General features: G+C 40.6%; 1 protein-coding gene across 1 annotated transcript in view; it reads right to left on the reverse strand.

The window, feature by feature from the left end:
• Positions 1 to 9,215: 9,215 nt before the first annotated feature.
• IRS1 (insulin receptor substrate 1) overlaps positions 9,216 to 14,508 on the reverse strand; it is a 78,983-nt gene continuing 73,690 nt past the window's right edge. The window contains exon 2 of the mRNA XM_033426452.2: positions 9,216 to 13,059. The gene's annotated coding sequence lies outside the window, so the exon portion shown is untranslated. The remainder of the gene's footprint in view (positions 13,060 to 14,508) is intronic.

Here is a 14,508-nt window from a genome sequence, read left to right on the forward strand (position 1 = left end):
GAAGTAGATAAACTTCTTTTGGCCTCTAGGATCCCACAGCATATTGAAACAGTGGTTGTACCCAGCAGCCCTCTAGAATTACTTATGCTTAAAATTATGCTTAAAAAAATGGGAGTTCACGTACACCCATGAGGAAGCTCAGTGACCTTGCAGTCTGTGGTCAGCTGAATAACAGCCCCACCGAAGATACCGAGGAAGTAATCCTTGGAACCTGTGGATGTTACCTTAAATGGCAAAAGAGACTTTGCAGGTGTGATTAAATTAAGGCTCTCGAAATGAGGAGATTACCCTGAATTATCCAGGTGAGCTCTGAATGAGATCGCTCAGTAAAAAATCCAATGGAACACAGCCCTGCTGACATCTTGAGTTTGGTCCAGTGAAACTCAGTCCAGGCTTCTTTCCTCCAGAACCGTAACAGAGTAAATGTGTGTTGTGTTAGGCCACCAAATTTGTGGTCATTTGTTAAAGCAGCCACAGGAAACTAGTACACAGACTCACGCCTACGAGTGAATAATCAGTTTATTTTGCATTCATCTGGTCTCTCCATTTTCCTTGTTACTAAAGAAGTAGCAAACATAATCATCAGATGCTTTGTGAACAAAGAATGGCAACAGCTGGTCTAGCAAATGCCGCTGCTAACCGCTAGCAGACTGGCTTCTCATTTCTTCTGATTTGGAGGAAGGGTAAGTACAGGGCAGGCTTCAATAGGATCCATGTGTCCCAAAGTCCATTAAGATCATCTGCTGTTTCTCAACAAGTACCAAGGTAAAACACTGCAAATTCCCAGCTATCAGCATGATGCCGCAGCCCCAGACAACTGCTTCCCTGAAACTCCATCCCACATAGGTGTAGAGAGGCTGGAATCACAGTGTGATCATGGTGCCTGCAGATCAAGGGCCAGGTATAAAGTTCTTCTCTCTGTTCCTCAATAGGAAGGAACAAAGCTAGGGGACAAAATGGACTTAGCCACTGTAACTCAATTCCTATTGTTTGGGCCAAGTTGACATTTTGAATAAGAGCTTTGAGGAAATTGTTCAAGACATTTGATAGACAGTTTTGGCCACATTCCAGGCACTTCCAGTCTTCTGCAGCATTGGGTGGTAGACAGTAGACTCCTCTTAGAATTAGACAAACTCACCTTGGACACTTCGCATCTGGGCCTCAGTGTCCTCATTTGTAAAATGCAAGGATTGGGTTAGATCGGGGTTTGCACGCCAGAATCCCTTTATTTTTTATTTTATTTATTTAGTTATTTATTTTTTTCAGTAGGTGGGCCTCTCAGTGTTGTGGCCTCTCCCATTGCGGAGCACAGGCTCCGGACACGCAGGCTCAGCGGCCATGGCTCATGGGCCCAGCTGCTCCGCAGCATGTGGGATCTTCCCGGACCGGGGCACAAACCCGTGTCCCTGCATCGGCAGTCAGACTCTCAACCACTGAGCCATCAGGGAAGCCCCAGAATCTCTTATCTACTGATTTCATTGGTCTGCGTTGTCAAAATAGTTTAAATATCATTGCTCAGTATGTAACTGAGAGATAGTCTTTTTTAGAATCTATATGCAATAAAAATTATTTTTCCTTTTACAGATAAAACTATGTAGAATGAGCAGCATTCTTTTTAAATTCTCAGTAGAGATGACTATTTTTTGAAGGGAGTACTTCGAGAGAGCAATCAAAATAATGCCAGCTAGAACTATAACTATCTTATTGGTGATAGTGAAGTCCTATGCTAACTAACCAAGTATTTAACTGAATATCACATTTCAAAGCCCCTAATTCAACCCTAGATATAAACATGCGTCTGAATTGCTAGATGCTTTGCCAAACTTTAATGCATGATATAAACTTGTAGAAGCTCTCACAACATACACTTTAAGCGCCTTCTGAAATAAAACTATGAAGTCTCTAACATCAGGACACTCGGTAGAAAGTGCTGATCATTACTTGTGAAAGAAATGTGGTACTATAGATGCCATAGGTGAGAAAGTACTTATCGGTGAATATTTTCCACAGTCACAAACTTAAGAAAATGCATTTGCAGCTCATCAGGCTGTTAGCTCTGTGTTATTTACTGTGCAAGGGCTTCCTCTTTTTCTTTCACTTTTGTACAGGAAAGTGTTTATCTTGCTGGTAGGCAGAGCTGGAAGGTTAGAAAGACCCTCCGCACAGATGAGCATTTCCTGGAAGACGAGGAGATTAAAGGGATTCTGTAGGTCTGCCCAAGGTGGCAGTTCCTGCCTGCTCCCTTCACATGGTTGCTCTTTCTTCTGTATTACATCACTGCCCTGCCTTGACTGCTCTAAATTAACTGCTAGGAATCAAAGTATCAATGACCATTGTAGAGAGAGATTCATCTTCTCTCCTAGCACAGCAGCATGGCTATGGGCTTTGAAAAAGGATCCCAGCTCTACCAGCAACCAGTGGTGTGTCCTCAACCTCCATGAGTCTTGGCTGGGACTGAAACCAAGTAGGACCCTATGGGGATCTCCTGGGTATAAATCCTTTTCATGTCCCCTGTTTCTTTCTTTCTTTTTTTAAAATAAATTTATTTATTTATTTATTGGCTGCATTGGGTCTTCGTTGCCGTTGTCGTTCCTCGTTGCGAGGGTTTTCTCTAGGTGCAGCGAGAGGGAGCTACTCTTCATTGTGGTTCACGTGCTTCTCGTTGCAGTGGCTTCTCTTGTTGTGGAGCACGGGCTCTAGGCACACGGGCTTCAGTAGTTGTGGCTCTCAGGCTCTAGAGTGCAGGATCAGTAGATGTGGTGCATAGGCTTAGTTGCTCCAGGGCATGTGGGACCTTCCTGGATCACGGCTTGAAACTGTGTCCCCTGCATTGGCAGGCGGATTATTAACCGTTGTGCCACCAGGGAAATCCCGTTTCTGGTTTGTGGGAAACCCCTATGCCCAGTCAGGCTGTGATGTGGGTCTCTGAGTGAGGTTAGATTTGGCTCAAAGGGGAAGGTACCCCACTCCCCATCCCCTGGAGGGTTAGGGATTCCAGCATAGCTCTCACCATAAAACGCCTCCAACAAATCATCTCCTAATTCCCATGTTCTTGACCCTTTTATATTCCTTCATCTAGGTGAGAGTCACTTGGATAAGAGAGATAACTGGTTCTAGAAGATATCTTTTGAAACATGCATACGGATGGATGATAGGTAAATTTGGTATCTGACATTTATTGCATCTTTTTAAAAAATTAAGATTAATTCATAAACCATAAAATTCACTCATTTAAAGACTATAATTCAGTGGATTTTAGCATATTCATGAGGTTGTGCAAACATCACCACTATCTAATTCCAGAACATTACCATCACCCACCAAGAGAAACCCCATACCCAGTAGCAGTTACGCCCCATTCTCCACGTCCCACAGCCCTGGCAACTACTAATCTACTTTCTATCTCCATAAATTTGCCTATTCTGGATATTTCATATACACGGAATTAAACAATGTGTGGCTTCTTTCACTTAGCATAATGTTTTTAAGCTTCATCCATATTGTAGCATAGCACACATCACTATTTCATGGCTTCTTATGGCTAAAAAACAGCATTGCTTAGATATACCACATTTTGTCTATCCATTCATCCACTGATGGACATTTAGGTTGTTTTCATTTGTTGGCTATTATGACCGATATGTACAAGTTTTTGTGTGGACATGTCTTCAGTTCTCTTGGGTTTATACTTAAGAGTGGAATTGCTGGGTGACATGGTAACCCCATGTTGACCCTTTTGAGAAACTGCCAGCCTATTTTTCAAATTGCTACACCGTTTTGCAATCCTAAATGTACGAGGGCCTGATTTCTCTTCATTCTTGTCAATATTTGTGGTTGTCCATCTGTTTTATTATAGCCACACTAGAGGCTGTGAAATGGTTATCTCATTGTGATTTTGATTTGCATATCTCCAGTGACTAATGATGTTGACCATCTTTTCATATGCTTATTGACCATTTGTATATCTTCTTTGGTGAAATGTCTATTCAAATCCTTTACCTATTTTTTAATTGGGTAATTTGTTGACTTGTAAGAGTTCTTTACTCTCAATATCAGACTCCTATCAGATATATGATTTGTAAATATTTTCTCCCATTCGGTGGGCTGTCTTTTCACTTCCTTTTTTTTTTTTTTTTTTTTTTTTTTTGCGGTATGTGGGCCTCTCACTGTTGTGGCCTCTCCCGTTGCGGAGCACAGGCTTCAGACGCGCAGGCTCCATATGTGCAGGTTCAGCGGCCATGGCTCACGGGCCTAGCCAGCATGTGGGATCTTCCCGGACTGGGGTACGAACCCATGTCCCCTGCGTTGGCAGGCGGACTCTCAACGACTGCACCACCAGGGAGGCCCTTCACTTTCTTATTAGTGTTCTTTGAGGCATAAAGGTTTTTAATTTTGACGTGGTCCAATTTATCTATTTTTTTCTGTTGTTGACTTGTGCTTTAGGTGTCATAGCTAAGAAATCTTTGCCTAATCCAAGGAAGATTTACACCTTTGCTTTCTCTTAAGAGTTTTGTTATTTTATCTGTTACATTAATTTGGTCCATTTTGTATTAATTTTTTTATATGGTGTGAGCATTTATTGTATCTTGACATTAAATTAAAACCTCCAACTCAGCATCCTGTTACATAAGTAAATCAATTATATTTTTATAAATAGAGGTGGCTAAAAACATCTAAGCCATTAAAGAAAAGGATTTTAAGCACTTTAAAATATTTATGTGTTATAAAAATTAAAGTAGTTATTGGTGTGTACATTATAAATCATCCTTATGTATTAAAAGAGATCCCCTAAGGTCCTTATTAGGCAACAGATTATTGACTTTATTTGACTTGCTATTTTTACTTAAAAGCAATGCAAGCAGCATTTCTTTAAAAGTCATAATGCATACCTTTTAATGCATTTGAGTTATTCTAACACTCAATAACTAACTTCTTTAAGGAAAAAATCATTACAAATTAACATATTACTCTTATGGCTATAACCTATCAATACCTTAGGCACACGTTAACAAAATATTATCACTCAAAATTGTTCTTGCCAAAGTGTAGGTGCCTGACAAAGAGAAATGACCTTGTAACATTCTGATTTCTTCTTAAACGAAGTCTTGGATAAGATGAAATGTTAACAAATAGAACTGTTGGTAGACTGCCATTGGAACTCACAGCATTCAGAAATTTATGAAAACATAAGTAGAATACATATCTAATTCAGTGGATGTGAGAGGAGAAATGGGGAAGGAAACTAGAGACAGAGACATATTTTTTTAAGAAAAACCTTATGACAGAGGCACCCGAGAAACAATAAAGGACGTAATTTTGGTGTTAGACTTCCTATGTCTGCAACTCAGTTCCACTACTGACCAGTTGTGTGAACTTTAGTGAGTTAACCTTTGTAAAGCCTCAGTTTCTTCCTCTGTAAAATGGGTTTCATGACAGTATCTGTCTCGTAGGATTGCTATGAAGATTGAATTAGTGAATGCAGGTAAGGCACTTAACTCAGTTCCTTGTTTATAGAGAGAACCCAATAAATGTTAGTTTTATTATTTATTATTGTTTTCAAAAATTTTGTACAGCTCCCCAAATTTCTGAAAATTCTTGGTTTCCAGAATTAAATTCCTTTTCCTTGGAGTTGCCATGTGATACATAACTTCAGAATAGGACCCCAAGCAAAACATTTCTGTATACAGGTGAGTTTAGTTGTCCTTTAGTCTTTGGCCATGAATTTGAGGGAACTAATTCCCCACTGGGTGAAAACAAGCTTGGAAGGAACATGAAGTAGTTATTACACAATAAACATGAGGAAAGGCCACCTAAGTAAGAAAAGGGGAGACAAAATAGCCTAAAATGAATCCTATAAATGATAACTAAAGTTGCCAGAGAATCAATAGGAAAACGCAAGGTGCCTTAGTTCTAGCTTAACTCTGACAGTGGGTAAAACAGACCACTAAACTTCTCTGGGCTTCACTTTTCTCACTCGGCAAATGAGGTTTTAGATTTTATCTGATGATTGTTAAAGTTCACTCCAGATTAAACAATCCAGTGGTTACACTTCCAAAATAGTTGTGACCATTCTTTTATTTTCAGTTTAATCCAAGACTATGTCAGAAAGCATCATTGGAGGGATTCACTCTTATAGTGAGAGCACATATAATCATAGTAACACAAATTTTTCATTTCTTTTTCAAGTTATCTATCTAATATTTTGAATAGGTAATAGATTCATTTAACTCAGACAACAAAAAGTGCAAAAAGGTATACTATAAAAAGCCTTCCTTACCCATTTGGTTCCAATCCTTCCCCTCCAACACACACGCATGTGCACACACACCAGTAACAATGATTTCACTTTCTTATTATCCTTCTGGATATTGTTTATAAATTTATATATGTAAGGCAACACAAACATATGTTTTTTTCTCCCCTTCTACATACCAATAATACATAACACTCTCTTTGACAGGCACCGAACATTTCATCGTGTATATGCATCATAATTTACGTAACTAGTCCCACTGATGACTATACAGTTTTCCAGTCCTTTCTATTTTGTTAAGGAACCTTTTTTCAATCAAAAAAAAAATGAGTATTAAATGTTATCGAATGCCTTTTCCACATATATGGGGACAAATGACCTTCATAGTTTCAGCTACTGATTTGCTAAATTATTTTCAACTTCCTATCTGAAAATCATCCTTTTGTCCCTAAAGTAAACCCTTCACTGGGATGAGTTATTGTTTAATGTGCTGTTGGAGTCTGTCTGCCAATATTTTATTCAGGCTTTTTGTCTTGATAGCTGTGTCGTACTATTCATGGCTTTCTTTTCATGCTGTCTTTGTTGCGTTGTGAGGACAATACTATCCTGGCTTCATAAAACTCATTTTGAAGCGTTCCCCTTTTCTGCTCTGAAACAGCCATTGGACTTATCTGTTCTTGAACGATTTGGTAGAACCTCTCTGAGAAACCATCTGGGCCCGGGGCTTTCCAAGGTTTCGCTTTCACCAACTTCTCTGTTTTGTTTGCATTATGTGTCTAGTTTATATTTCAGTTTTGTTTTGCTTTTTCAGCCTCAGGAACATAAAGTTAGATTTATCAGACTCTTCAATTCATGGCACCTTATCATCACTGGTCTCACAAGGCCCCTCTTATTTATTCTTCCAAAGTATCTCTTCCTTTTCATCCCCACATTCCCTCCCCTTCCATTCCCCCACATAGGAGACCATTCTAACATGTTTTATTTCTTTCTTTTTTTTTTTTTTTACTATAATACTGTTTATCAAAGTATTAGATTTTATACATTTACACCTTTTTATCACTTCATATATATTATTATATTATACACTCAGAATTGTCGATCTTTTATCTTAGGACACACATTTTTCTTTTACCATTTTTTTTTTAGTACTCTTATTTTTATCTATTTATTTAACTTTTTTTTTTACATTAGGTCCTTGTTGGTTATCTATTTTAAATACAGCAGTGTGTACATGTCAATCCCAAACTCCCAATCTATTCCTCGCCCCTAACCCTTCCCCCCCACAACCATAAGTTCATTGTCTAAGTCTGTGAGTCTGTTTCTGTTTTGTAAATAAATTCTTTTTTTTTAGATTCCACATATAAGCGATATCATATGATATTTGTCTTTCTCTGTCTGACTTACTTCACTTAGTGTGACAATCTCTTATGTATTTCTTTATAAAAAAATATATCCTTGCAAACTGTGCATTGTTTTTCTGTGTGCATGGATTCTTTGATTTACATAACAGCTATTGTGCTACAGTCATCCCACCGGATCCACAGGGTATTGGTTTCAGGACCCCCATGGATACCAAGATCCGATGACACTCAAGTCCTTTGCATAAAGTGGCACAGTGCAGTCAGCCTTGCACATCCATGGATTCAGAACCCATGGATACAGAGGACTGACTTCTATGTTTCATTCCGTTTGTTACCTTTTTTCTCAAGCACCGTGTTTAAGACCCATCCATGTCACTGTGCAAACATGGAACCCACTGCTTCTAACTGGTGCAATAAACTCCAAGGTGTGCACCCACTTAATCGTACATCACTACTCTTCCAGTGATGGACACCCAGGACCCCTGCTGCCACAAGAGGCTCAGCAATTAATATCCTTGTACCTAGCCCCTTAGGAACCTATGTGAGAATTCATCTGGTGGACTTCCTAATCATAGGGTAAATGTCTACGTAATCTAACCAAAATGGCTGGACAACACACACTCTACGTGTATAAGGATTTCTATGCCATGAACCCCACTGATTAGTTTTCTAACTGTTGTCAGTCCAATAGGTGTATACCATATACCATTGTTATTTTAACTTTGATTTTTCTCTCTCTTCAAATACTGGTTAGCTTTTGAGGTGTCCTTATCAGCATCCTGCCTGTTCATATCCTTTGCTCGCTTTCTAATTGGACTTGCTGTATCTTTCTTTTTGGTTTTCAAAAGTTTCTTGATTAATCTAGATATGAGTCTTTGGCTTAGCCATTGCAAATACCTTCTCTCATTCTGTCATTGATTTAGTCACGACAAACATCATGTTTAGTCAAACATCATCACTTTGGTCCTGATGATGTTTGTTAAACAGAAATCCTCAATTCTGATGTAATTAAATATCTCAGATTTTTCGTTTATGCTCTCACTTTTGTTATATAATTTTAACAATCTTTGTCTGTTCTAGGTAACAAAAATATTCTTCTGTATTTTTTTTCTATTAAATTTTTCTTTGAATTATCTAATGAAATCCATTTAATATTCACCTTTATTTGAGATGCTTGGGATGGATCTACATGTATGTTTCTCCAAGATTTTTCTAAAAACACCTTAACTGGATGTGTAGTGGTGAGGGTTAACTTTATGTTTCAATTTGGCTGACCATGATGCTCAGATATGTGGTCAGACATTATTCTGGATATTTTTGTGAGGGTGTTTTGGCACGAGATTAACATTTAAGTTGGTGGATTTGAGGAAAGCAGACTACCCTCCACCTTGTGGGTGGGCCTCATCCAATCAGGTGAAGGCTCAAGGAGAACTAAAGATGGACCTCTGCTGAGCGAGAGGGAATTCTGCAGTAAATAGTCCTCAGGCTTAAACTACAGCACAGGAAGCTCTTCTGTGATCTCCAGTTTACCAGCTCGCCCTGCAGAATTTGGATATGCCAGCCTCTGTAATCATGTGTTATGACTGTTAAATTAACGTTTGTGAACTAGAGCCCCAGGGTGCTGGATGGTGAGCCACAATTCAACAGAAGACCAGGAGAAATTGAAATAGAGATGTTTATTACTCATAGGTCCTGCAGGAAGTACACAGCAGACCTCACAGGGCCACATAGAGAGGTCAAGGCAGGGTAAAATATTCTGTAATTTTGGTTTTGTATTCCTCTTTGACTCAAGGGTTACCTAAGAAACCTTTAAAAAAAATTTTCCAGGTGAGTCGTCCTTTTATTGTTTGGGTTTTTTCTTCGAATTTTTTTTTTCCATTACAATCAGGACATGAGTTTTGTACAGATGTTACTTTTCAGACTTCACTTAGTTTTCTCTGTGTCCTAATATATAGTTATTTTTCGGTGAACATTCCATGGCCACTTGGGGGAAAATGTATGCTTTGTATTCATGGGACAGTGTATAATATATATCGATTGACTTTCTCTTGTTAATTTTGTTATTTATATCTTCTACTGCCTTTATTACTTTATATTCACTTGATGTACCATGGACTAAAAGAACGCAGAAAAGTCTCTTCCTATAAAGTATATCTGCCTGTTTTTCTTTGTGCATGTTGATACTGTCTTCTTAGGCTTTTGTAGACTCCAAACTGTTAGATCCTCATTCCTAATTGCCCTCTTTGTCATGTTAAACTGTGATATGGTTGTAGTTATAAAGGCAACCAGTAGATCACAATTATTATAGTCGCTTCCTCCAATTTTATGTTTATACTTTTACTTTAAATATACTATTACTTCTACCATTTGCTTTATCAGCTATAAATTATAAATTTTCTATCTTCACCTGAAAGATCAGGAAATCAGTGATATACATGACCTCCATTTCATTATACTATCACTATCACCTTGACATCATCAGGGTTGATAACTTTCACATTCAGTTCCATAACAACATATTGGTATCAATCTAAATGGAATCTATTATGATGCCGGTCCTTTCACTGTGCTTTCGATTCTGATTCCCAGCCCGCCCCCACAGGTCTTAGCCCTCAGAAGAGAGGAGGCCTTTGTCCCTGTCCTGGGAGGCTCCACTGCCAGGAGGACTGAAAGGAATGCAGCCAATTTGGAAACTAGGAACTCTGGGTTTGGAGTCCTAAGCAGGAAACTTGGTCCAAAACACAGAGTCGAAGAGCCTGTGGAGACTTCAGCATCCAGCAGCAGAGAGAAGGCAAAGCGGTACCAAGCAAGGAGGACTTGTGTGAACACAGCTGATGTGCCTTCCTGAGGACTCAAGGAAAATCTGGGCAGAGACTTTGCAGGCGACATAAATCCTACTAGAATAGACGGAGACACTGGATCACGAAGATTAGGATTTAAGTGGTAAAGTGGTCACATGTAACCCCCCGAGGCTAGATAGGCCTGGGAACATTTAGCCCACATCTGACATTGAAATGTGACTCAGTAGGAAAATACATTTTTTTTGGTAGCTAAATAGCAAGGTCTGCTTAAACAGAAATGGGGGATCATAGAGGTTTATATGAAGCTCTTACTCTAATAGATACAGATGTGTACATTTGCCTTGAAAGAAGAATCGAAGGTAGAACTGGATAAAAGAAGGAATATGCCCTCCTACAGCTACTTACAAGCTTTCTCAGAATAGAATTTAAACTCATATTGTCATTCTCACCTTTTTACTCTCTGCTGTAATACACACACAGACACACACAGACACACACACACACACACACACACACACAGTAGCCTTCTGGTATTTTCCTTCAGCACACTCCAGGATTTCACATTCCACCTCCAACTGTCCAAATCCTCCTCCCTCCCTCCCTTGAGTCTTCAGGGGCCGAGGTCCCGAAAAGCAAAACCACCTTGTTACAATCCTTTCTTGTTGCCCTCACCCAGAGGCCACGTCTTCCTTCTCTGAATTCCCGTGATAGTTTATCTGTACCTCTCACGGAGCTTATCTCTTTCTGGCTTGTATTATAGTTGTTTACGTGTATGAGACATCATGGTCAAGAGGAAAGGACCACTGCTGGCTTGAGAGTCAGACCTGTCTGAGGATGGATACCAGGTCCTTTGCTCACAAGGTGGGTGGCCTTGGGAAAATACCAACGCTCGGGAGCCTCCTTTTTTTTTGGAAAAATATAAAAGTAATACTCTCTCTCTCATAATTGTTTTGAAGATTGGAGATAGTATACATAAAACACAGTGCTTGGTAAAATACCAAAAAGGTCAATGATTATTTCATTATTTATGATGTTACTTTTGTATTTCTTATGTCCCCTACTAGAGTATCTATTTATCCATTCATTCAACAGATATTTCTTGAAAACAGACTAGCATGTCAGGCACTGGGGGCCACATGGAGAAAAAGAGAGTTTGGGAGTGGGTAAAGGCAGAAAGTAAACAAACAAACAAATAAACACAGAGAGAGTTTCAGATGAAGATTAGTTCTGTGAAAAAACTAAAAAAAATATGCAAGAGAGCGATAGAGGTTTTGGGAGACAAAGGGTTCTCTGGGAAGGGAGCGTTTGGGCTAAAACCAGGATAAGAGGGAAGCACCTATGAGAAGTGCTAAAGCCAGAGCATTTCGGGAGGAGGGGACGGATCAGTGTGGAGGCTCTGGGTGAGAATGAGCTGACAGCAGGGTGACCCATGGAAGACATGGTAGGGGGTAAATGTGAAGAGATGGCAGGGGCCGGTCATTGCTGGCTCTGATGAAGGGTCATTGCTGGCTCTGATGAAGGGCAAGGAGTTTTTATTTTTCTTCATTATATCCATTTTTATTTTTGCACTGTTGATACACTTTGTGAACTTTTAAAAAAAATTTGGGGGGGTATAGTTGATTTATTATAATGTTGTGTCCGTTTCAGGTGTACAGCAAAGTGAATCTGTTATACATCTATATTTATTCACTCTTTTTTAGCCTCTTTTCCCATATTACAAAGTACATGAAAAGATGCTCAACATCACTAACTGTCAGAGCAACGCAAATCAAAACTACAATGAGGTATCACCTCACACCCATCAGAACGGCCATCATCAAAAAATCTACAAACAATAAATGCTGGAGGGCTTCCCTGGTGGCGCAGTGGTTGAGAGTCTGCCTGCCGATGCCGCGGACACGGGTTGCTGCCGCGGTCCGGGAAGATCCCACATGCCGCGGAGCGGCTGGGCCCGTGAGCCATGGCCGCTGAGCCTGCGCGTCCGGAGCCTGTGCTCCGCAATGGGAGAGGCCGCAAGAGTGAGAGGCCCGCGTACCGAAAAAAAAAAAAGTGCTGGAGAGGGTGTGGAGAAAAGGAAACCCTCCTATGCTGTTGATGGGAAAAAGCATGGATTTTATTCTTATTGTGGTTGGGCGCCTCCTTGAAGGCATGGACCACTGGCTTGTACTCAGTGTTATATCTGCCATTGTGTTTGCCTCCTGGAGAGACGTTACCCCACCGCCATCCCGCAGACTGTTGTGGCAGAGATAAAGGGAGGGAAGGTTGATGGAAGGGGAGAAAGAGGAGAGAGCTGGAAGGAGAGAAGGAGATCAGAGTACAGACTTCCATACAGACGACTCTGATGGTTCTCCCCTTTGTCGGGGGCTCAAGGAGAGACCGAGGCTGGCCTTGGTGGGTGGAGAAATCTTCATCCTCCTGTGAACATTTGGTGTCACACTGGTCCCCTTCCTCGGGTCGTCCCAGATGATGGCGGGGGCTGGGGAGGTGGGAGGTCGGTGAGAAGCACAGCTCATCGCTGCCTCTGGCTCCCAATGAGGGCAGTTCTGTCTCTCAGGTGACAGATAACAACTGTCAGATGGTCTCCCTGTGAAGCAATAAGCTTCCCCGAAACAAAGTGGCCGGCCAAGCTCCAGAAAACTGCAGTCTGGACAAAACACACAAGCCAGGAAAAAATTAGAAGTTCATGAGGAACTGAACAAAAGACCTCGGGGAAATGCAAGGGGTTAAACGTCAGCACACAGTGTTCCCGACGCCCTTGAACGTACAAGGAGAAAACTCATCTCACATCCCTGGTCAAGGGAAAAAGAAACCATGGGAGAAACAAGTCAGTGTTTTGGTAGGAGAACTAAAAATAATGCCATGAGAGGTTGGCCCAGCCCAGCAGGGAAGAGAAAGAGAAACGATAGGCAGTAGGTGAAGGCTAGAAACGAGACAGGGGGAGCGAGCCAGGGCCCGGCCCTTTCGTCTTCCAGAGGGTGCTCCTTTCACAGCCTCAGTGACAGGTCCCCCTGGACACCCTCCTCTGTAAGAACACTGTGGTGAGGAGAATCTAGACGATAAATGAAGCAGAAACAACAGTCTTATCTTAAGTATTTTTCTTCATTAATTTTGGTCTTAAATATAAAAAGAAGTGAGCTCAACCCCAGGGGCCAAGTGGTGCAGGGGTATTTGCTACGAGACAAGCATCTCCAAAAGGCTTACGGATCAGAACAAAATAGCAGTGTTTGAATGAACAAGAAGTGTGAGAGTGGGAGACTCAGGGACCATATTTGAATCCAACTTAAAGGTGAGCACACCTGGATGGGATGACCGTTTCTAACCTCAGCTCAGATCTTAAAGAAAGTAACATAATAGTTGGAATGAAAGGCAGAGCTAGCTAATACGTTCATCATTCATAATGTCCAGTTTCCTCATTGGTGCCAGTTTTGTGCTCAGAACGCTGCGTGAGTTCATTTCCGACAAGGGACGCCATGATTGCAATATTCCATCTATGGTTTCATCATAAACCTCCTTGCACCACAGGACTTTTTCACCAGAAAGGTAGGCTGCAGACTTCAAGCAAGGAAGACTCCGTGTGTCTAAGGCCTTTTAAACTTCACAGTTATAAAAAGGTAGACCCCACTGTTTTGGCATGAAGGAAGAGATTTTGTCCAAAAATTGTAAAAATGTTTAGAATTAAAATTATTCTACAAGGTTTACAATGTATGGGGTACCAGTTATGGGTGAAGCACTATTTCAAGTGCTCTGCATATGGTGAGAATGCCTTGAATGCTCTCCAAACCTCTGCAAAGTAAATGTCATCATCCCTACATTACAGGTGGTAAAACTATGCCTCCTAGAAGTTGACAATTTTCCCACGGTCTCCCAGTTAGTCAATGGGATTTCCAGGTTGGCCTAGGACTGTCTGGTTCCAACACTACAGCCCTTTTCTAGAACAAAAACTCATCACTCCACAACCACATAGAAAAAATTAAATGGCAGATTTCAACTGCATGGTCGTCTTTGGTGAAAATCTTTGATAATCGATTATGTTTTCATTGGAGGCTCAACATTTTAATGGAACACACTCAGTGGGCATAGTCTTCTTACCTGA

Source organism: Orcinus orca, chromosome 7 (assembly GCF_937001465.1).
Source record: "Orcinus orca chromosome 7, mOrcOrc1.1, whole genome shotgun sequence".
In the NCBI taxonomy this organism is placed as follows: domain Eukaryota; kingdom Metazoa; phylum Chordata; class Mammalia; order Artiodactyla; family Delphinidae; genus Orcinus; species Orcinus orca.